This window comes from Maylandia zebra, linkage group LG9 (assembly GCF_041146795.1).
Source record: "Maylandia zebra isolate NMK-2024a linkage group LG9, Mzebra_GT3a, whole genome shotgun sequence".
NCBI lineage: Eukaryota > Metazoa > Chordata > Actinopteri > Cichliformes > Cichlidae > Maylandia > Maylandia zebra.
This window is the reverse complement of record NC_135175.1, coordinates 29,218,330-29,243,637: the sequence shown is the minus strand read 5'-3', so window position 1 is coordinate 29,243,637 and position 25,308 is coordinate 29,218,330. Positions and strand designations below refer to the sequence as shown.

General features: G+C 41.8%; 1 protein-coding gene across 1 annotated transcript in view; it reads left to right on the top strand.

Moving 5' to 3' along the window:
- LOC143420332 (uncharacterized) overlaps positions 1-25,308 on the top strand; it is a 466,151-nt gene that overhangs the window by 284,766 nt on the left and 156,077 nt on the right. The window lies entirely within an intron of this gene.

Here is a 25,308-nt window from a genome sequence, read left to right as displayed (position 1 = left end):
CACACAAGGCAAACAAGCCGGCAGAACACGATATGATGCAACACAAAAAAGAGATGAAAAGACATGGCTGTTTATACTGGGACACACTGAAAGTTGCCAAGGGAAGTGGGAAAAGATGGCCAACACAAAGCAGAGGAAACGAATCAAGATAAACAAGACAGCACAATTAAAAGTACAAAGACGCAGAAAACAAACAACTATTATAATAAAACACTGGCAAGAACCTAAAACACTCAAACTTGAAATAGAAGGACACAAGGTTATAAAAACAATCATAACAATAAGGATTAATACAAATTAAACCCTAATGGAAAATCAACAGGAACTCGAATAAGCAACTAAGGCTCAAAATCCTAAAGAGCGAGAAAATTAAGTATAAGGAATATTATAAACAGTAAGCAACAAATAATAAAGGAGAATTCAAAGTCATGACAACATCGGATAATGTTTATAGTGTTTAACAAAAGAGCAACATTCATAGCAGCGTGGAATCATAAACAAAGCACAAGCTATTCCAAGCTATATATAAGCTATATATAATCCCTGCTGACAAGCTATATATATATATGTGTGTGTGTGTGTGTGTGTGTGTGTGTGTGTGTGTGTGTGTGTGTTTGTGTGTGTGATGTATTTCTGCTTGTTTCATACGCGTGTGTTTTTACCTGAAGCTAGGAACTTACTCATCTTTGAGCTAAATAACGTCTCATTGCTTCCAAAATAAGGAGAAAGATGAAAAGCAGAACTTGCAGGCAGATTAAGAAGGAACATCAAACAGGTAGAAACTGGGCGGTGACTGTAGTTGTTGTTTGAAAAATTGTTTGCAAAACTGATTTGAGGAATTTTTTCAGAGGGCTGTTTCTTCTTTTGCTTGAGGCATCCTTCATGGGAACATCAAAGAAAAATCCTCTCACATCAGTATTTTGCAAAACTAAGACAGGAAAACAGTTAAAAACTACAAAAGCAGACATGAACAAACGTGGACAGTAAGTTTTCTTATCTCAGGAGATTTCCCTGCTGAGAACTTGGTAAAATCATTTTTTATGAAGTGTGTGTTGTGTGAGGAACACAATTGATTCTCCAGACTCCAGTTTCAGCTCCAGGCTCCGGGGAAATATTTGCAACCCATATGTGTGGATGACATATTGAAATCATACAGCTGTGTTGAATCTTGTCCCAGTTACTCATAAGCTAATATGTGGATCCTGCATGGTGGCTGCCTCATAGTGTAGTTGTGTCCCAGCTGACTAGACAAATCTCCAAGGGAAGTTTATTTAATATGATGCTTGAGAAGGAATAAACAAATAAATGAAACCCTGCAACACAAGAGTTTTATTATTTCTCTGACTGTATTCCCTCTGCGTTGGCTATGTTTGATACAAAAATACAAATAAAAAGGACATAAGAAGGAGCCAATTGGTGGTAGGAGCATCCATACTTTCCAAATTGTCTTTGAAATGATATCTCTCACTGTGGCTCTCTCTCTATCTACAGTGATGTGAAAAAGTGTTTGCCTGTGTTTCTGTTTGTCACACTTAAATGTTTCACAACAACAAGCAAGTTTAAATATCAGACAAAGATAAAAACAAGCAAACACAAAATGCAGTTTTTAAATTAAGGCATTTATGATTAAGAGGGGAAAAATCCAAACCTGCATGGCCCTGTGTGAGAAAGTAATCGTACCCCCATTATAACATAAATTATCTATGGTGTATCACATGTTTCAAACGTTGAGTTCAATTTCGCTAGCCACTCCCAGGCCTGATTACTGCCACACCTGTCTCGATCAAAAAATTGCTTAAACAGGACCCGCCTGACAACGCAGACAAGACCAAAGATCCTCAAAAGCCAGACATCATGCATCAAGCCAAGGAAATTCAGAAACAATTGAGTGTTCGGGGCAAAAATGACCTGCATGGCAGAGTTCCAAGATGAAAACCACTGCTGACAGGAACATAAAGGCTTGTTTCAGTTTTGCCAGAAAACAGCTTGACTCCTAAGACTTTTGGGAAAATACTCAGGACTGATGAGACAAAAGTTGATACTTTTTGGATGGTGTGTGTCCCATAACATCTAGCATAAAAGTAACACAGCATATTGTGGAACAATAAATTCTGCCGTCTATCAAAACTTCTCCAAGGAGAATGTCCGGCCATCTGATTGTGCTGTCAAGCTGAAGCACACCGAATGGCTTGAGAAATTCAATATGAAGACTTTGGAGTGGGCTAGTCAAAGTCCTGACCTGAATCCAATTAAGATGCTGTGACATGACCTTAAAAAGGCTGTTCATGCTCGAAAACCCTCTGATGTGGCTCAGTTACAACAATTCTGCATAGATTCCATAATTCCCCCACAGCGCTGCAAAAGACTCATTCCCAGTTATTGCAAACACTTGATTCCAGTTGTTGCTCCTAATGGTAGCCCAATAAGTTGTTAGGTTTAGGGGGCAACTGCTGTTTTACACAGGCCAATGCAGGGTTGGATCCCCGCTTGATAATAAACACCTTCATTTAGAAACTGCATTTTGTGTTTACTTGTGTTATCTTTGTCTAATATTTACATTTTTTGATGATTTGTAACATTTAAGTGCGACAAGTATACAAAAAAATGGAAATTGTGAAGGAGACAAACACTTTTTCATACTACTCTCTATTGTTCTATATAGTTTTCTCCTTAAATGTGAGCATTTAACTTTTCAGTCTTTCAAAAAGATATCTCATGACAAAGTATGCAAGCTTTTTTCCTACGTTTATTACAAACAGTAAAGTTTGCCAGAAAAAAAGTCCTTACACTATCTTCTGTTTCTTTCCAAGTATTGTGCAGGATAAATGTTGTAGTTGCCACAAACCAATGTTTTTGGTGTGCTATGTTTTGGTTATAACTGACATAATTAAATCCCATAAAAACAACCCAGTAAGGTAAATGACAGAGTCTGGGGTCGTTTCCTACAGCAGCCCCTAAAGAACACAGCAAGCATTTATTTTAAAAAGCTTTTTGTTACCCATTAGTAAAGTTTGCATTACCTTGCTTCTAACTTCTTCATTCCCAAGCAATGTACTGCAAATTGCTGTGAAACTATGTGAATAATTATTCTGTTAGTCGTGTTATAATCTTCTGGCAGTTAACCATAAGAGTCCTCCCGTCAATGATGAAAAATAACCATGAACTGAAGGGGCTTCTTGCTGTTCGGCAACAGTGTTAATGCTGAGCCAAATCTGCAGCCATAATAAGATTCACTCTCCAGCAGTCAGAGTGAACTCGCCTCATTTTCTTTCGAAATATCATGTATAAATATAATACAGGCTTGTGTCTGGTCATCGAGCAAATTCAATAATTAAAGACACAGTTGCTCACTGTCGTTACACCTGGGGGGTGGCTTAGTAGGCTTTAATATGATACTTAATGATCATAGAGGGCAGCCTTTTTCAAGCTTATGGTAAAACTAAAATGTTACAGGACAGTAAAGTACAAGTATTGTAATGTAGCGGAAAACATACTGCAGCACAACACAAAATATTACAAGCTACATATCTAACCCAGTTTTAATCTCTACCTTGCCTGGGGAGGACCCTGAAGGACATTGGGGATTGGGACTATTTATGTGGCTAGGCTGCCAGTACACCCAAATGCTAGTGTGAACTTTTAGGAAAACTGATGAAAATCATATGCTACAGCTGCAGGAAACAGCGTGGTGAAGTGCAAATGCTCTGGTGACGAAACTAAAAAAAACTATGCAAACTGACTCGATGATTCCCCTAAAACCAAACATATATCGAAATCAGAGCTATAAGAACAAGAATGCTGACAACCTGGGATAAAATCTGATGGAAAAAGTAAATTACTGTTGATATGCTTGGTTGTGTCGTGTAATACATCTGGCTGTCTTTCAGTGAATTTCAAAGTGTGTGATTACTGGACTGATAAACATCTTGCCTGGTCTGATTACTTCATTAGGAAGCTAAGATATTTCCGCTGCTGCATGATAAGGTACCTTTACCCAAGGATGAAGGCCTCATATCCATCACCATCCTACATGTCTGAGACACTAATCTCTCATTGAGCAGCATCAAATGCACTGAGGCAGTGCATTCAGCTCTGCTAACAGATCAAAGACAGACAAATTGAAACGGAATGGGTTTGAATATTTGCAAAAAATGAAATATCATTTCAAAGTCTGAAAATATGATTGAGCTATTTTGATGTAGCATTTAGGGAGAACCTCTTTCGAATGGGTAGCCTTCATCCAAAAAGAAAAAAAAATACCAACAAAACAAACAAACAAACAAAAAAAAACTTAATTGATGCTTAATGTAACCGCTAAAAAAGGTGGCTAATAAACCATCTCATTTTATGGAGGGCTTCATCTACACTTTTACAGCTGAAATACATCTGTCAATTACACAGAAGAAGCATAATAAAATGTATCTATTTCGAACTGATGTTTCATTTTGTCTCTATATTGCATGAGGACCCCATATTGAATATTGAAAAAAAAGTTGAGTCATTTTAAACAGGATACCAACTAATGAATGATTGTCAAAGAAAATAAGAGGCTTTATCCTTTGCAATAGCATGTTACCACCCCAACTATCTGTCAGGGACTGGGTCTGTGGCCCTGCATTTTCAGTTCTTTTTGATCTCTTTTGTTATATTTTGAAAATGATGTAGAATTCTTCTCACATAAGTGTTCTGTGTCACCTGTTATGTATTTCTTGTCTGCATGTTTCATGTTTTTCCAAGCTTGTGTGTCATGTCTATGTCTCATTGTTTCCAGTGTTATTTTGAAAGTCTTGTTTCTTTGTTCAGTGTGTTTAGTTTTACTCTTCCCCTGTGATATCGTTATGTTCATTTGAGTCAGTTGTGTCCCCAGGTGTTTCCACTTCCCCTGATCAGCTCTTGTGTGTATTTAACTCCTCTGTATTCCTTTGTTAAGTGTCAGGTTGTTTGCGTTTCTTTGTCCATATCTTGTCAGATTCAGCTCAGGCTCAGCTCAGGTCTTGTCCTTCATAGGTTCCCACTTATACCTGCCCTGAATCATGTTCATGTCTTCGTCATAGTAACACAGTTTAGTGTTTCTCAGTTCAGGTTTTAGTTTAGTGTTCACCTTGCCATATTTTTGAACTACTGTTATCAGCCATAATAAACGGCTGTTTACTAATTCATTCAAGTTGTGTTCCACGTTCTGTTTTTTTGTCTGCACTTGGGTCCTTTATTCATTCTCTACACAGTCAGCCTTTGCCAGACTGAATCAAATGGATAAGGTTGAGCCAACATCTAAAGGTTTCAATGGGTAAATTTTCAGAATTGGCAATGGCATAGGAGGAAAAGAGAAAAACTAAAAACTAAAAATACATAAGCTAAGTGCTACTTAGAGACATTAACTAATCCTGTGAAGAGAAAAGAAAATTGCCGATGTGCTTCATAATTACATTTTCTAACTAACCAAAAGTAAAAAGAATGCCGTGGCCCTAATCCTTAAACCTTAAATTAATTCATAGTTCAGACTCAGAATGGGTTAAAGAACTAAAATCCAGGCATATATAAAGAGAAAACAGAGGTTTTCCCTTTATGTATGCTTGTTTCTGTCCCAGAGGCAGGAACAAAGGTTGTCAAATACAAACTATAAAACTACTACTATTTATAAGTATCTTCTAGGTTAAACATACACAAACAACACAACACTGATGCTGCAAAGTTGATGTGAATGAAAAATTGGCAGCCCTTTTAAAGTACCTGCTGTGACAAGTGCTGGAATCTTACTGGCTCACAGGACTGGGGTGTTGGTCCATTCAGCATTGAGGGAAAATAGGGCTAAAGGTGGAGAAGCTGAAAGTAAAATGAAACACAGTTGCAAATCCCAATTGGTACTTCAATGTTTTTATATTATGTGCTTGACTTCTTGGTTCTACTCAAGATAATTAGAAAATGTAAACTAGTATCATAAGAAATGATGATTTGAGCAATACTGTACTTTCAACTTTCCTAGTTTGTTGATGAAGAACTTCACTGCCATGCACAGAGCTGTAACAGCTACACCATCCAATAAGTTCGGCTATACACTGTGGGATGAACCTCGGGGCCCCAAATCAGTGCTAACTTTTGCAAATGTCCTTAAATCTGACCCTTATATTGCATAACTTTCTTTGAAAGTCAGGTGAAATACTTTGTTTTTTATTTATTTTTATTTTTTTGCCTGTCCTGTTTGGCTCTTTTGCCATCAGAATTGTTGTCTAAAGGCAAAGAAAGATGCCCAACGGATTTACTTTACCAAATTGACCATCCCAGCCTTGCCGTAATGGTCCATTTGATTCACCTTTTATTGTTTATTTTATTTTCACTTACTGAATACGGGACAGACTTGACTGGGGGAAAGAAGGGGAGAAAGAAAGAGGGAAAGAGAAACAGCTGAGAAGAGGGACGGGGGAGAAGGGCAAAAGACAAAAACCAACAGAACGGGCAGAAAAAGAAAAAAATGCATCTATCAATCACCTGGATCACCTGCTGAGAAAGAAAAAAGAAAACAAGCAGAAGAGAACAAGAGTAATAGAATAAACAACATCACAATGATATATGGGAATATGACAGTAAATACTAAATATTAAACATTATTGTGCAGCACATAAGATCAACAGAACACAGTGTGCTTTGAGGTAGGAGCCAAAAAGGGTGTAGTTTGTGTGTGTGATCACCCGTGTGTACACCTGTGAGCATGGACGCGCTTGTTTTTTTAAAAGGTTCCTTCATGTAATGATCTGCTAGAGGGTGTGGGGGGGCCACAGCCCCATCCTCCAGGGCATGAAGCAGGTATGGAGGAGATCAAAACTCCAGACATCCAGAGGCCCCCAGAACACAAGAGACCAAGGAAGACTAACAGAGGGGCAGCCGCGCCACTGTCCCAGAAAGAGCTGAGGAGAGTCCCAGATGAGGGCTCACTCAGCAGCTGCGGAGCAGAAGCCAGGGGGGTTGCAGTGACGCGCCCGTGAGCTCTGCCGGCAGCCAGCCGTGCCTGAGTGACCGAGCCCCAGGCCGACAGGCCGGGGGCACCCCACCTCCGAAGTGGCCCGAGCGAGCCCCAGGCTCCAGGCCCCGATAAGCGGCCACCAAGGAGTGAGCCGGTGTGTACCTGGACGCCCCTCCCCAGACACAAAGAACCACCAACGCACCGATGTCTGAGGGAGTCCGCCACTGGCAGGGGAAGTGGTGGTAGGGGGAGATAGGCCTCCAAACCTTGGAGGGCCTGAGATGTCCCCAGAGAGGTGGCACCTGACACCCAACCTGACATATAGACACAGACATACAGGCGCACACAGATACAAACATCCATTCCCACCCTCATGCTCTCATATGCACTTACTCCACACTCAACCAACGTGGAGACAGACATGAAGAGATGCTGTACACACAATCACACTCCCCAAGCGTACTCTACGAACCGGGTCTAGGCACCCTTGCCCCTGGAGGGGGGAACTGCACCCAGACCCAGGTGGTGTTACCCTTTTCCCTGCGGTGGGGGGAGGCAGACCGCCCCGACTCCGCAGCAGCAGGGAGGCCCCACGCTCCAGACCGCAGTCGGACGGCCAACTCCTCCTTCTAGCCCCCCCGCTCCAGCAGGCCGCAGAGAACGGGGGTGAGAGAAGACTCCAAACCTCCCTCCACCCGCTCATTGTAGTGTTGATGCATGTGTGTTCTAAGGTGCATTTAAAACCCAGGAGGGCATGGAGCTACCTGCCAAGGAGCAGCAGGTAAGCGCATGGTCCCTCCTGCTAGCCCTCAATGTCTACGTGTATTTAAAATTGAGAGGTGGGCAACGACGCCAGGGGTGAGGTGTACATCCTGATGGTACTTTGGATTCCGTGTATCGTGCCCACCCCCAAGATCCTATATGTATGTGTAATGAGAGTGTGAGTAATGTGAATGTCTAAGTTGTGGGATAAAATTGAGGCAGAGGCAGCCAGAAGGGGACAGGGGGGGTAGTCTCCTCTGCGCCCTGGTGACATACCCCTACTCCAAAGTCCTGCATGTGTGGGTGGTTGTGGTGGAGCGGGAAGAGGGAGGCAGCTGGAGATGGGGAGGGAAGGAAGGGAGGTGAAATACTTCAACGCTCATCAAAACGTTAAAGGATAATAGCCTGGTCACCATCTCACAAAAAGAGATGTCTACCCTCATATTTGTCGAACCACCACTGCGAACTCATAGGGAGCCCCCAATAGTTTCCTTGTGTGTGTGTCACTGTAACACAACTTGCAAGCTAACTGACCCATTAAAATAGCAGAAAATGCCTCTTTATGCTGTAGCAAAAGACATGCCTATATCAAGTAACAGGAAATAATATTCAATGGGATTTAAAAACAAATATTTTATTTACTTTAAACATGTAAGCCTTTTAAATGTTTTATCATTTTGCATATGGTTGATAAGATGAACAGAATTAATAATGCATCAGGATAGGATCATTTTTCTTGCATGCCTATGCAAAGCATTTCCTGATGCCTCCTTTTCCTTTTTTCAGTTGGAACGAGCTGCCAGGTTTGGTTTATCTGATCTATCTGAAACTGTCACAATGCAAATCTCTACAACCTTCTGACACTTTATATTGATCTAAATCTGTATATAAGCATGATTTAAAAACAAAAGATGAAAATGTGAGTCAACAAGAATTTTTGCGAGATCTCTCAAAAGATCATCGTACTTTTTTTTTCTCCCATGTGTCTTGCAGGGCTCTGTAGAATTTAAAGCTGACAGATATAGACATATTTATTTTTAAGACCTGTAATTATATCTTCAAATTTCATTTTAAAGTTTTCTTTAATTTACAAAGTCATAAAAAATGTTATATTTAGAAACGTGTTATGTAGGATTAAATGATTTTAAATGTTAAAAAATGATCAATGTTTGAAGAATAATATCCTAAATGTTTATTTAATCAAATTACCTTGAATCTATATCTGTTTTTTCTAACATACCAAATCAACTAAAATAAAATCTGTTTTTCAAAAATATAAGCACAATCTAATCAATGTGTTTGAAACAGATGTTATGTTTTGTCTCCTGTAACACATTTTAAATAAGATGCCAGCAATGTTTTAAAAAGTACATTAAACAGTAGCATAATATTTTATTTTGGTTTATTTTTTCTGGTTCGGTTTATTTTTTATAGTTAGGAGACATACTGTCCCCCATAACTATATCTGTCAAGATTTATTATAGACAGAATTCATGGCCCAGGTCAAAATTGATTTGGAATATATTGTGAAATATGAACTGTATGTAAAGGTAAAGGTCTGTCCATCCTTTGGGCCCCAGGACAGTAGAGGGACTCTAAGTGGTTGCTACTGCTGCTTTGTTACTAGAAGCCAAACTGAAGACGATAAAATGCCTTGTGAAAAACATCTTGATCTATTGTTGTCATTGGTGGATATTTCATGATTCCCAACTTGGTGTGTGTGTGTGTGTGTGTGTGTGTGTGTGTGTGTGTGTGTGTGTTTATTTGCCTTTATCCGACTGAACTCAAGTATTGACATGCAACAAAAAAGTATTTCTTTGGAATACTGACACACTTCTATTTGGATGAAAATATGAGGAACTGACTCATTAGTAATGCCAACATTTATTAAGTAAGACTGGTAGCAGTCTTTGCCTCGCCATCTGTGCTTGGTGAATAACATCCACATTTCACAGCTGGTGTTCAGCACTGACAACTATACTGTATGTTTGCTTGGGTGAACACATAAGAGAAACAAATGAACCAAGAAGAAACAAAAACAGCACTGCAGAAACATTTTAGATGTGCTTCACAGTATAGAGCTCTATAGCTGTGTATATACTTATGTGACAGATCACCTACCTCTTTTCTTTCTCTGTGCTGCTTGACTTGAAACTGTCAATAAAAATCAAGGTACAGCACATACCATATTCCTAGTTAGACTGCATTTCAGACACCTTGGGATTCTAAAATGTCAAACAACACACTTGAAAAGTTCGATGAAACAGTTCTTGTAGGTGGAGTTTTGAGCTGGAAATTTGGGCTTTATCACATATGATTTCTTGTAGCAGATGGTATGACATCACTTCTTACATATGCAAAAGTAAATTGCTTAATATTACATTTGAAATTTACTATATTTAAACTTAAATTATATTTGAGTAAAGCGTCTCTTTGTCCTAACTTTCTCCCCTCACCCTAACCTTCCCACTCTAAACAAAACAGTTGGGGATCATTGTGATTGTTGGGGTTTTCTCTGTTTTGTCTGTCTGTAGGGTCTTTAACTTACAATATAACAACAACTGTTGTTGTGATTTGGTGCTATATAAATAAAATTGGAGTGAAGCAGAATCTAAACCATAGAAACTAAGAAAGCAGACCAAAGCAAAAACAACACCAAACCATGCAGGGGGTGATAATTTACAGACAGTAAACTTGTGTAAAGCTTTTCCGACACATAAAGAATCTGAGGTATGTGCCTCACACTTCAGACACTGCATACACATATTTTTTTTTTTTTTTTGAGAAAGTCGAGCCTGTTACAGTGATGTGGAAATGGGGGGAAAAAAATTCAAGATGGAATTTAACATGAATAAATTAGTTTAACACCTCTTCCTTATTTTATATAATTTATCTGTTTTTATACATTTACCATACAGTTAGCAAATGACTGGATTCCTGCACAGTGGTGGTTTTGCAAATTCAAATTGACCATTTTTTTTGTCTGTGTAGTTTGGTGGTGGTGCACAACTTTTGGCTGGCCTTCTCCTTTGTTTGTCTGATGCCATGAGGGCCATCTGCCATTCTTATTCGCCTGCTCTGTTTTGTTGGAATGTCACATCTTTATTTGAGTGGTGAGAACATTTCATTTTTGCAAACTTAAAACCCCCAAAAACCCATAATAGAAGCATGTTTGTAGAGCCTTGCTTCAGTTATGGTGACTGTTCACAGATTGCCTACCTACAACGACCTGCATCACTGTTAAAACACACATGAAATGCATAATTGTATGAAAACTTATATTTCCTATGCATATCCAGACTGAAACACGTATGTCTTTGTTAAAAACTAATGTTAGCCTAGTGCAACTACCTTGTTTTAGTTGTGGTAGCTACCTGGGTTATGTGCTACTTCAGTATCATCGATTTACTATTGCTGTGTGATTTATTACTATTACTGAAGGCTACTTGCCACCGAGCTAACATTGTTAGCCGGCGTTAGCTGAGGTTAGTTCAAAGACTGCAGACTGTTAGATTTTGCTAGCTGCAAATAATCATGTGCAGTTCTGAAAGCAGTCTATGAACTAACCTCAGCTAACACCAGCTAACAATGTTAGCTCGGTGGCGAGTAGCTGTCAGTAATAGTAATAAATCTCACAGCAATAGTACATTCATGTAGTTGTGAAAAGCATGACAATATATTAAGTAATCCAAAGTATTCAGAATATGTTACTCACATTGAATAACATAACGGAATAGGTTACAAAATACATTATGGGGGAAGTATTCTGTAATCTGTAGTGGAATACATTTTAAAAGTAACCTTCCAAACACTGCCTAGATTATATTATAACATTAGAGAATCGTTGACACCCATCTTATGTCCAGTAAGCAATGATTTGTTGTAAAAACTGGTTGAATTCAACAGCATTTCAATTACTTATTTTACCTCAAAGTAAGAAACCAAGCAAAACAAAATTTCATTTAATCAAATTTGGCCAGTTTTATATTTCAACACCTGTTCCGCATCATAAATAAAACTTTTTCAGATAAATAAAATACAGAGAAGTTCTTGTCACTTCATGGTTTGTGATAAGAATGACTGCAAACAGGTCTAAAAAGAAATGTATTTACTTGTGTAACATGTGAAATTTTCACACTAAGTGATGTAGACAAGTAACATTTCAATAACTAAATACTACTTTTTATTCATGAAAGCCTTTCATTCCAGTATGAATACAGAATTTTACTTAAAACCACTCTTACAACATACAGTACAGTACAGTGTGGTTGTAGGTGATCTGTCATGTTATGATGAGTCTTGCTTAAACGATCTCTCAGCAGCACCATTAAGATGGTATATGTCACAAAGTGTGACCATAGGCTTTTTTTCTTTTTAAGTGCCTGGGTAGGAGTTACTGCTGATATTTTCATTCTTGCTGCAATGAGGGCCCATGGGTATTTCTAACACATTAGTGCTTTAGAGGATAGCTCCAAGCCAGTGCCATACCACTATGTTTGAACTCAGAAAAGACAGGGTGTTTCTTTTTGTAGTCATTAATGGATCCATTTTCTTTATAGATATCCTCCCATTTCTGAACAGCACCGAGCCATGACTGAATAAAGAGATGTAATGCAATGTTAAGTATCTGATGTAATAGACTGTTTAGTGTAGAGGCTGTGTCATTCACCATAACATAATAAATATTTTGCAAGAGTTAGAGAAAATCTGGCTTCAACATTAAAAGCTAAATGACTGTCACTTTGACTACATTCAAAATTGAGTAAAGCATATATTGGATAAATCAGAAACACCTTTACATCAGAGACAGCACAGCTCTTTTTACCTGGTTATATACTAAAACAGAATTAGAATAGAACTTCTGTTTATAAGAAATGGAAAGAAGATAATATAAGAAGTACAATTAATGGAAAAAACAAAAAACAAGAATTATAGAAAAATGTTTGATAAATATTAGTAAAATTTTTAAAAAAAAGTTTATATAGCATAATTAGTGGATTTAAAATGTAAAAATGTAGAAAAAGAACTAAAAAAGAACAGATGTTTCTTTAGGTTGGAGGTGAAGTTGTTTGACACTGAGAGAAGCTTGGTTGCAGAGCTTGCATTGCACGGTCAGATTTCACCCGTCCCTTTCTTCTTTAAATGTGAAGTGGTGTCAGAATTTTCAAGTAAGAAATGCATTCCTGCCTGTGCATTGCTGGCTCTGTTGTGTTGGCTGCGGGTCCATTGTGTAACTGACGCCACCAACATTAACAGGACACTTATATTAGAGCTTCTTATTGCATGTTTTGTTTGGGTTTCCGGCAATGAGTAGAATTACCAAAGTTAGAGAAGGAATAGCCTAACATCTAAACAGTGTTGGGAAGGTTACTTTTAAAATGTATTCCACTACAGATTACAGAATACATGCCCCAAAATGTATTTTGTAACGTGTTCTATTACGTTACTCAATGAGAGTAACGTATTCTGAATACTTAATATATTGTCATGCTTTTTACAACTACATGAATGTACTATTGCTATGTGATTTATTACTGTTACTGAAGTCTGTGAAGGTTCTCAGTCATCCAGGTCTTCGTAGTCAAATCGCTGAAAAAAGTGCAGCCTTACCTAATGTCCACCCTACTGTTACTCTTTTTATATTAAGATTGAAAAATCTAGTTGGTATTGGTATGGCGAGTAACCTTCAGTAATAGTGTCTGGACTTCTTTAAGTTACTTGAAGGCGTTTCACCTCTCATCCGAGAAGCTTCTTCAATTCTAAGGTCAAATGGTGGGTGTGTTTTGTTTGGGTTTCCAATGGCTTGTAATAGAGCTGGGCGATAGAACGATAATGATATGTATCGCGACATAACTTTTTCTCGATAGAAAAATTAAACTAAAGACCTTGCCGCTCTTGTCGTCTTAAAAAAAAAAAAAAGAACAGCCAATCCAAATTAAGTAGCGCAGAGCCGAACCAATCACAGCCGCAGCGTCACGTCACGTGACTTGTTACGTACAGCACAAGTGCCAAGCCGCACATGTGTATTTGTTTGGGAAGCAGCCAGCAACCGTGCCGCCCGGGTAATGGAGGAAATGAGTGTGCCGACTAGAAAAATCAACCGAGCGTGACCGAAGGTTACCGAAGAGAAAACAGATGATGGTTCCAATGCCGGAGAGATTGTCGAACGGAAGAGCCATAAAAGTTCCGTAGTGTGAAGGTATTTCGGCTATTTCAAGTCTGACAAAAAACAGAGTAGCGTGCACTGTAAATTGTGCCGAAAGCAAGTCTGGAAATACAATAAACTGGTGCATGCGTACGTCCACACGTACCCGGGTATTTTTGAAAACGCAGATTTTTCTATGCGTTTGCACATTTCGTCCACACGTAAACGGCGTTTTTGGTCACTGAAAACGAAGATTTTTAAAAACTCCGTCTTTGCATTTGCGTGTGGACTAGAAAAACGGAGAAAACGCAGCGTCAAAGGTGTGCGCATTTTTTGACGTCACACTGTGCGCCACATTATTGTTTCGGTGAAATGAATTTCTACAATACTGTTACTGTTAATTCTACTCTCTGCAGTGTTTAAATGCTTACATATACACACAGTTACTGTCCCTCCACACATACGACTCGGTTCTGCTTCTATGCCCCAGCTTTGTTTACTTTTTCCCACCGAGGCTTCTAGACTTCTGATTGGCCAACATTTCTGCACGGTTAGGAATCTAGCTCCACCTGCTGCTTTGGCATGTTCATAGCAGCGTTTTCCTTCATTTCTCCCTTTATGTGTGGACGGAATTATTTTTTAAAACGAAAACGTAAAATCTCCGTTTTCAAAAATACGTGTGGACGTAGCCTCAGTCTCTGACTGGAAGCGCTAATTCGTCATTCGGCTTTTGTCAGACTAAAGTAACTGTTAATACTGTTTGAAAACCTAAGCTATACAACAAGGAGAGATTGAGAATTTCCTTTTAGTTCTCAGTTTATTTGATATTGACAAAAGTTAGTCAGTTTTGTCTGTTCTTCTGTAAAACAAACTAAGATTTATTTTTAGAATTAATATTTTGTTTCTAAGTGGAATTGACAATTTAGTAGTCTGTTTCGTTTGTTCTATTTTGAAACTTAAACGCTTTAGCGGCTGCCTTTTGTGTAGTTTGCAATATTTGCCTTTATTTATCTGAAAAAGTCTCATGTTCCTTAAGTACATCTACCCTGTTGAACTTATTATGGGAAATAAATATTTAAATAAAAACAAGCTGCTGATTATTTCACATTTTACTTGTGAGCAACGGCACATTTAAATCTTACAAATATAGTTATTTGGCTTATATCGTGATAGATATCGTTATCGCCTGAAATGAAAAAAACATATCGTGATATGAAAAAATCTTATATCGCCCAGCTCTAGCTTGTAATTACCAAAAATATAGAGTTCATAGCCTTATGAAGCAGGAAAATACCGCCATGCAATCCATTTATTTAAACAAAAGTAACTTTATTCTGAATACCACCTTTTTAAAGGGTAACTGTAACAGAATACAGTTTCTCATATTTTGTATTTTAAATACATAACATGTATTCCGTTACCCCCAATACTGAATGCAAGACATATATACAATTTATTTACTAAGATCATTCATTAGAGCACATATCACATATCACAAATCACCTTTCTGTAAAAATCACTGCATGCCCCTGGTGTAAAAGGGCTAATACATATGAAAATGGTTTGCCAAAAATGGTGCAGTAAGGTGATGACATGCAGATTTAACTCAGACCGATAGAAACTATACCTAGTATTTATACCTGTCTTTTTTGTACTATTAAGTTATCTCTTTTTAAATTGTTATTTATCTCTGGGGCAGAGGTTTTCACACTCCATTATTTCCAACAGGCTGTTCAATTTCTGCTGGACGCGGAACTGTGGTGATCAGGTGGCCACATTGTATTGTATTTATGTGTGATTGTAGGAACACGATGCCTCATTAGACCTTTAGTGCCCTGGCTCACCGCAGCCCCATCCAAACACAATAGCCCCTCTTATTATATCTGTCTCTCGCCCACCTGACCACTCCATGGAGAGCTACGGCAGCCATACTCAAGCTGTTCGAGATCATTGGCGACTGGGACCTTTTGTATATTGTAACATCTGCACACTGGCTGCTTGTGAAAAGGTCTGGCACTCAAAAAAAAAAAAATCAGCTTTTTTTTCTTACCTGCCTCTCTGAACTCTACCCGCTGTTTTTTCTCTCTCTGCTCTTTTTCATTCTCTTGAGGCTGTATATAATTTCGATTTGACCAACCTTACTTGATATTACTCAGCATTTTCTCCCTTATTATTTTTCCCCAACCACTTCCCTGATGGCTTTGACTTTCCTGTAACCAAACCATGTCTATAACATAGCTGTTCCATCTAATCTGAACCCAACATACATTCACATACACATCTGTGTTCTCCATCTCTAGCTCCCCACCTGTATATATCTTGATGAATGATGAATGTTTACATATGATACAGTATGTTTTGGCATGGAGCACAACATTGGGAATTTTTTTATAGAATAATATGAAAGACTTGTAACAGTGTTACAGTTTTTCCATCTATTCACCTTCAAGTTATAAAATACAATGCATACTTAGTGCAGGCAGCATGCACTGTGTGTCTTTGTCTTATGGGTTTCCGATGGTGGTTTTTGATTATTCTATGATTACTTAGAAAACCTATAAAGCTCCACCTAAACAATTATTTTGAATGAATAATTAAGTATTAAATTACCCACATTGAATAAGTAGGAAGAACATAACCAAAAAATACCTACAACATGTGAGATGCAATCCTCTTTTCATATGAGATGTTATGTTTATATGTAAAAAATAACTCAGTTCAGTTTAATTATATAGCATACAAATCACAACAACAGTTGCCTCAAGGCACTTTACATTTCATGGTAAAGACCTGCTATAATACAGAGAAAACAGAGAAAAACAGATGTTCACACAAGGCCATGAACACCTGCTTAGGGCCACATAAAGAAAAATCAAGGTCAAATATGTTTTGATTAATGGGTCCTTAATTGCCACAAACACCAGGAGCAGATAGCATATTCCAATTATGCTCATTAATTGAGTATAGATTTGTTGTGACCCACCCCAGCTGATAAAACTTGGGACAGCATGACAGATTAATAAGACTCAAAGTAACAAACAACAAGCAACTTCTGAATCCGGAAATGTTTGTTTTTGTTAAGGGTTCCGAAAGAGACTCAGGCGCAGGCCAGGGTTTCCCTTTAAGCGAAGGACAGTGCGTTTATTTACAGTGAACACATACACCAAGTGGCTATATACAACGTGCAGGGGAAACGGGTCCGGGTCGCCAGGGTCCGTGGGAAACAGGGTTGGGAGAAGGGTGTTCCACACTTTCTGTACAAAAAGTTCCCCCTTCAATCACTCCTCTCCGCATCGGGTTCCAAAAACGACCTACACAAAAAACGTCAGGTTAGCAAGATAATAATAAGAAATTCTCAAGGTGAAGGTTAGCCGAAACACAAGTCTAACTGACACTGATAGCTCAACGATCCAGCGAAGACTAGTGCAGACTCGCCATCTAAGTAGTGCAGTAATCAGCTGGGATCAGCGGCCGGTGTGGTGATGAGCAGGTGTGTGGGCCAGCAGCGGGAGCCCGCAGTGAGCATCGCCGTGGCGAGAGAGAGAGAGAGAGTGAGAGAGAGAGGGCGAGAGAGCAAACAAACCACAAACATATTGCCCAATAGAGGATTGACCAGCAGGGCACAGGGACCATGACAGTACCCCCCCCTCAACGGGAGCCCCCCGGCGACCCACCAGGCTTACCAGGATGAGACAGATGGAAGGCCCGCAGCATACGCTTGTCCAGGACAGCGGCCCGCGGAACCCAGGACCGCTCCTCAATGCCATAGCCCTCCCAGTCCACAAGGTACTGGAAGCCACGCCCGCGGCGGCGAGAGTCCATAATCCGCGTGATGGAATAGGCGGGCAAGCCGTCCACAAGCCGGGCGGGCGGAGGGGGCCCGGAAGGAGGGCACAGAGGGCTATTCTGGACAGGTTTGATTTGGGAGACGTGGAACACATTGTGAATCCTCATGTTGCGCGGCAGCCGGAGTTTCAGAGAGACGGGGTTGATCAGTGCCGAAACCTCAAAGGGACCAATGAAGTTTGGGTTGAGCTTCTTGGACTCAGTCCTGAGAGGAACAAAGCGCGTGGACAGCCATACCTTTTGTCCCACGCTGTATGCTGGAGCTGGTGTGCGGCGGCGATCTGCGGTCTGTTTGGTTCGGTCCTTTGTGCGCAGCAACGCCGTCCGTGCGGCCCGCCAAGCTCGTCGGCACCTCCGTAGATGGGCCTGGACAGATGGTACAGAATACTCACCCTCGACAGAGGGGAAGAGAGGCGGCTGGAAACCCAGTGAGACCTCGAAGGGAGACAGACCAGTGGCGGAGGAAGTCAGACTGTTATGGGCGTACTCAATCCAGGGTAGTTCATCACTCCAGATGGACTGGTTGGAGGACGCTGTGCACCGCAACATTGCCTCGAGCTCCTGGTTAGCTCGCTCACACTGACCGTTGCTTTGGGGATGGTAACCGGAGGTCAGACTGACCTTTGCTCCTAATGAGGAGCAGAATTCCTTCCAGACGCCAGACGTGAACTGGGGGCCTCTGTCAGACACAATGTCTTCCGGGATCCCATGCAAACGAAACACATGACGGGTAAGCAGTCGTGCGGTCTCCATGGCCGTGGGAAGCTTGGGTAGAGCTATGAAGTGGGCAGCTTTAGAAAAACGGTCTACGATGGTAAGTATGACAGTGTTGCCTGCTGATTGCGGCAGTCCGGTTACAAAGTCCAAAGCTATATGGGACCACGGCCTGGACGGAGTCGGCAGGGGATTGAGCTGTCCAGCGGGCGGCTGATGAGATGGTTTATTCCGGGCACAGGTCGCGCAGGCGGAGACGTACTCCCGAGCGTCTTTAGTCAGAGAGGGCCACCAGAAGTAGCGCTGGAGGAAGTTGATAGTGCGGTGGACCCCTGGGTGGCACGTAAAGCGGGCAGTGTGGGCCCATTGAAGTACTTGAGAACGTACTGATTGAGGGACGTAGAGCCGTTGGGCTGGCCCACCTCCCGGATCCGGTTCCGACACCTGAGCCTCCCGAATGGCTGCTTCGATCCCCCAGGAGATGGCACCCACGACACAGGTGGCGGGGAGAACGGGAGCGGGCTCAGTGGTGTCCTCCGAGACTGAGAACTGACGGGACAGGGCATCGGGTTTGACATTCCGGGAACCGGGTCTGTAAGAGATGGAGAAGTGGAAACGGGTGAAAAACAGGGCCCACCTGGCCTGTCGAGCGTTGAGCCTCTTAGCTGATTGTAGGTATGCCAGGTTCTTGTGGTCTGTCCAGACGAGGAAAGGCTGAGCCGTGCCCTCCAACCAGTGCCGCCACTCCTCCAGGGCTAGTTTTATCGCCAGCAGTTCCCGATCCCCGACGTCATAGTTTCTCTCTGCAGGGGACAGACGGCGGGAGAAGAAGGCACAAGGGTGGAGCTTACCGTCCTTCCGTTGCGACAGAACCGCTCCAACCCCTGAGTCGGACGCGTCGACCTCGACCACAAATGGCTGCGTGAGGTCGGGTTGGATCAGGATGGGGGCTGAGGCGAATCGTTTCTTCAGTTCTTGGAAAGCTGCCTGAGCTTCTTTGTTCAACTGAAAAGGAAGCTTGGGAGAGGTTAGCTGGGTCAGCGGCAAGGCAACTCGGCTGAAGTCCCGAATGAACCGCCGGTAAAAGTTGGCAAATCCAAGGAAACGTTGCAGTTGGTGCCTATTAGGAGGTTCCGGCCACTCAACAACGGCTTTTACCTTCACAGGGTCCGGGCGGAGGTTTCCTTGGTCGATTATGTACCCCAGGAATGCAACGGTGGAGACGTGGAACTCACACTTTTCTCCTTTGACGAACAATCGGTTTTCGAGGAGTCGTTGCAGGACCTGTCTGACATGGGTCTCGTGCTCGGATTGGTTTCTGGAAAAGATCAGGATGTCATCTAGATAGACAAAAACAAAACGGTTAATGAAGTCTCTGAGCACGTCGTTCACCAGGGCTTGGAACACCGCAGGGGCGTTAGTGAGACCAAAGGGCATGACAAGGTACTCGAAGTGGCCGAGGTGGGTGTTGAAGGCGGTCTTCCACTGATCGCCCTCACGGATGCGAACCAGATGGTATGCGTTTCGCAAATCCAGTTTGGTGAAAACAGTAACCCCCTGGAGGAGCTCGAAGGCAGAACTGAGGAGCGGCAGAGGGTATTTATTTTTTTACTGTGATGTTGTTTAATCCGCGATAGTCAATGCATGGCCGGAGGGTTTTATCCTTCTTTTCGACAAAGAAGAAGCCTGCCGCGACTGGAGAGGTGGAGGCCCGAATGAGGCCGGCAGCCAGGGATTCCGTGATGTACTTGTCTATAGCGTCTCGTTCTGGAAGTGAGATGCTATATAGCCGACTGGTGGGTAAAGGAGCTCCCGGGAGCAGTTCGATAGCACAGTCATAGGGTCTATGCGGAGGGAGTGACTGGGCGCGGGCCTTTTGAAACACCTCAGCTAGGTCGTGATAAACAGAGGGCACATTAGTTAAATCAGCTGATTCCAATACCCCAGAAGAGGGCGTTTCAACGCTTGGAGGCGAGGCTGCTTTAAGGCAGGTCATGTGGCAGTCCTCCCCCCACCCAGTGACACGCCCCTTTAGCCAATCTATGTGAGGGTTGTGCTGTTGTAGCCAAGGATGGCCGAGAACTAGTGGAGTGCGAGTTGCTTTAAACACCAAAAAACAGATTTCTTCAGAATGATTGCCAGAGAGGGTGAGCTCGACAGGCTCCGTCACCAGAGTGATGTCTGGAAGGCGTTGACCTGACAATGCCGTAACACGTAATGCATGAGGCAGGGGCTCCAATAGTAACCCAAGTTGCCGGGCTAACTGACAGTCAATAAAGTTTTGTTCCGCCCCAGAGTCGATTAACACCGATAGGGAGCGGCTCTTAGAGTGAATGGAAAGCGTGGCCGGTAGTGTTAAACGGGGAGGAGCTTCTTCCTGGCTCAGCTCGCCCACCAGTACTCCTACCATCACTGGCGGGCGCGCCCTTTTGCCTGCGAAGGGCAGGTAGCCACAACATGTCCCCTGTGACCACAATAGAGGCACTCACCGGCGGTAATCCGGCGCTGACGCTCCGCCGCGGTGAGATGGGAGCCGCCCAGCTGCATGGGTTCCTCTCCGTCCCCGCTCTCGTGAGTCCGGGAGGGGCCGGCATCCGCCATGGCGCCGGTGCCAGAGACTCCCGCAGCCTCATGGAAGTTGTAGTTCCGCTGCGACCGGCGAGCCCGTAACCGCTCATCCACCTTAATGCACAGGGACATTAGCTCATTAAAGGAGGCAGGGAGATCACGCATGATTAGCTCGTCCCTTAATTCTTCTCTGACATTGTTCAGCAACGTGCTCCGTAGCGCCTCCTGATTCCACCCTGCCTCTTCTGCCAGAATCCAGAAGTCGATAGCGTAATCAGACATGCTTCTCCTACCTTGTTTGAAGTTGAGGAGACGGAGAGCAGCGGCCTCTGCCCCGGTGCCTGGGTTAAACACATTCTTAAACTTGGAGAGAAAGTCAGCGTAGGTGATGACAGGATCAGAGTTTAACACAACCTGGGCCCACTTTAGTGCACGGCCCCTCAGAAGTTGAACTAAATAAGTGATCTTCGCCCCATCGTTGCCATGAAAACGCTGCAGCTCGCGAAACGTCAGAGACACCTGAGCCAAAAATCCAGCGCATTTGTCAGACTCACCCGAGAATGGTTCCGGTGTGGGTAAAGGTCCGTCAGACGGCGTACCGACCCGCGGTGAGCTACCTGACGCTACGGCGGGCGGTGCCGCCTGGGGAGCCGGGCTGGGCGGCTGGGGATTCCCTGGTTGCGCATTTCCCCCCAGCGGTATTAACTGCGCCACTGCCAGGGTCAATGCGGCGACATCCTGCCGTAGCTGCCCGAGCATTTGTTCATGGCGGACCAGCGCGGCTTCCTGGGCGGCCAGAGCCCGGCCCACGGGGTCCTGTCCTGCTGAGTCCATAATGGCTGGATCGTTCTGTTAAGGGTTCCGAAAGAGACTCAGGCGCAGGCCAGGGTTTCCCTTTAAGCGAAGGACAGTGCGTTTATTTACAGTGAACACATACACCAAGTGGCTATATACAACGTGCAGGGGAAACGGGTCCGGGTCGCCAGGGTCCGTGGGAAACAGGGTTGGGAGAAGGGTGTTCCACACTTTCTGTACAAAAAGTTCCCCCTTCAATCACTCCTCTCCGCATCGGGTTCCAAAAACGACCTACACAAAAAACGTCGGGTTAGCAAGATAATAATAAGAAATTCTCAAGGTGAAGGTTAGCCGAAACACAAGTCTAACTGACACTGATAGCTCAACGATCCAGCGAAGACTAGTGCAGACTCGCCATCTAAGTAGTGCAGTAATCAGCTGGGATCAGCGGCCGGTGTGGTGATGAGCAGGTGTGTGGGCCAGCAGCGGGAGCCCGCAGTGAGCATCGCTGTGGCGAGAGAGAGAGAGAGAGTGAGAGAGAGAGGGCGAGAGAGCAAACAAACCACAAACATATTGCCCAATAGAGGATTGACCAGCAGGGCACAGGGACCATGACAGTTTTTTGCTAGGCGGAATTTACTTATTAAATAAATTCAGTTCATGCTCCTTTTTTTGTTATCTGTCTAAAAATAATGAATAAGAAGAAATGGAGAGTCTTGTAAATGTATTAACACAAAAGTAAATTGGCTATTTTCATAAATATTCAGACCCTTGGGTTAAGACACTCTCAGTTGCACTCTGGTGCCTCCTACTGTCAATGGTCCTTGAGATGCTTCTTCAGCTTGATTGGAGTTCACCTATGCATAATTAAATTTATTGTACAGAAGTAATTGACACAGACCCAAAATGCCAGTTTTTGCCTATATAAAGTTTTCCAGGGGATCTTATATAGTAGAGCAAAATAATGACATGTAGTCAAAAGAATTACTCACAGACCGGCAACAAAGGTGTCAGGGCTTGTGTCTTTTGTGGATGCGAGGAAAGGAGGACCCAAACGCTGGACTCACAGGTAGGTGAAGGCTGGTGTTTATTATGACGAGATGATCGGCTAAACATAAGATGACTGGCTGAACTGAACACACGCACAGAGTAGACAACATCAACATCAATGAATGACACTGAACAGAGAGAAACTGAGGGGTTAAGTACACTAGCTAATGATGATGATTAGGGACCGGTGAGATCGCAGCTGAACATAATGAAACAGGAAGTAGAACTAATGACACAGAGAAAGGGCTGGCACGGTGAAACGGGAGACATGAATGTGGAACATAAACTGAACATGAACTGAAAACACCAGGTGAACCACCCAGGAACCCTGACAAAAGGATTGTTTTGAGGTACAGATCTGAGGAAGGGTAACTGAAAGTGCCAATCTACAATGATAGCATTAATGTTTTTATAATGGAAGACATATGAAACAGCCAACAGGTTCTTAGTTTTAGTCCTAATAGAGGACAGGAAGACATTTAATCAAAAGATATCCAAGAGTTCTTTCTGTGGTGAACATCCACACGCTATCACTAAAACCTCTTCTTATGAGAAGACCCATATCAGTCTATTGGGAACTTAATGACTTTCTGATTGTGACAAGCAAAATTCTTGAATCTGATGAAATTAAGCTAGAATTCCTAATTGTGTGTCTGATGAAAACCAGACACCACACAGCCAGCTAACCAGAGCATCACATACAATATTAATGCTTTCCCAACAGTCAAGCATGGCAGTGACATTATGAGGATGTGTTTTTGTGACCCTGTGAACGACTAGTTCAAGCAAATAGTAAGTATTTTGGGTTGAATATGGAAAGATAAAGAGAAATGCTAAGTAATTCCAGTAAGGTAATAACTTTAAGGGTATCACTAGTTAAACCAAGGAGTGACTATAAAGAAAACTTTAGAGTCAGGATGTCAGACCACAAATAAAACGATATTAATATAAAATATAATGTTTAATATAAACATTTATTTATTAAGAGTACTTGTTAAGGAAATGTATTATGGCAAAATTATTGTTACAGATATCTGTCTTCTTTTATAGGTGAGAAAAAGCAAACAGCCTAACTGGAAACATCACCAACTGGTACAGGATGTGGATGACCAAAAAACTCTGCAGCAGGAAAAAATAGCAGAACACCACCAACATCCATCTGCTGAACATCAGTGGTGTTGGTGAACCCTAGTGATATAAAACATAATATATTCTTACAACCTGTTCAACCAGTTACCATTTGGCAAGTGATACAGAGCACTGTCATATTTCTTGGCTTTTTAAGCCAGGAAAAAGAAACTTCTGCAGGCTGCTGAACTAATCTTAGACACCATCAAAGTAGCTGGGCAAATTATCAAATTACTTTAGGTTCGTTTTAACTTATTATTAAAATTTCAGGTTAGATTTCTTTCTGGAACTACTGCAGTTTCCTTTTGGGACTTTGTGTTGGATAGTTATAATGACATCTTAAATTTTCTGATAGCTGTAAAGTGTAATTGTAGAAATTTAACTGGTTTGTTTACTTTGTTTGCTTCAATTAAATACACCAAGAATATGCTTTTGCACATATTTTATGGTGTAATATATATATATATATATATATATATATATATATATATATACCAAAAACATACAGTCAAAGCTATAAAGAGGTACCCTTAGGGTAAAGAAGAGTGAGAATTTCTGCAACAGATAGTATGCCTATGCAGAACTCTGCTCTCGACATCAAGGAGTCATTCTGGGATTAAAGAAGAACCAGAAGCAAAGAGCAAAAGAGATCAGCTCTTTTAGATGCTTAGAACAATGTATCTGCCAAGTGCTTTGTGGAGCAGGGAAAGTATTTTACTGCTATTGTTAAATAATTATCAACAGTACCATTGCATTAAGAATATAATTTGCAGCATGGATATTGTATTCAGAGGTTTAAACAGTGTGTGTGTCTTTCAGAAAGACTAAGTTGCAGGCTGACAGGAAGTTGCAGAGAGTTTGCAGAAGTGAAAGCAGAAAGTTATTTTGAGCAGCAGGCTAAGACGAGGCTTTAACAATGTAACAGATAGCTTTAAGATGGCCTTAAGATGTTTATGATGATGATAACTTTGTATTTCAGATGCAGTTATAACTATTTTATACATATTGCATATCTGTGCTTATTTGAGTTGATGTTCAGGTTCTTTAAAAGGTTTAAAGCTTCACTGACGTGACTGTTCAGATGATCCATGTTGAGGGAAAACTAGAACATAGAAGGATAATTGCGTACATGCTTACAAAACACTTATATCAGGTTATTTTATATTAAGGTTTCATTAGAGGTTTTTGATTAGAACATTTATTTAGTAGAAGACATACACATAGTCTCAGTGAGCGTCTGTCCTGGTGAAAGGTCAGAAGTGCAACAGGTGATTTGAGAAAGAGCATTTGAGGACGAGACACAGACAGTTAGTAGGTGAAAGAGGAACCGTTCCTTGGTGTC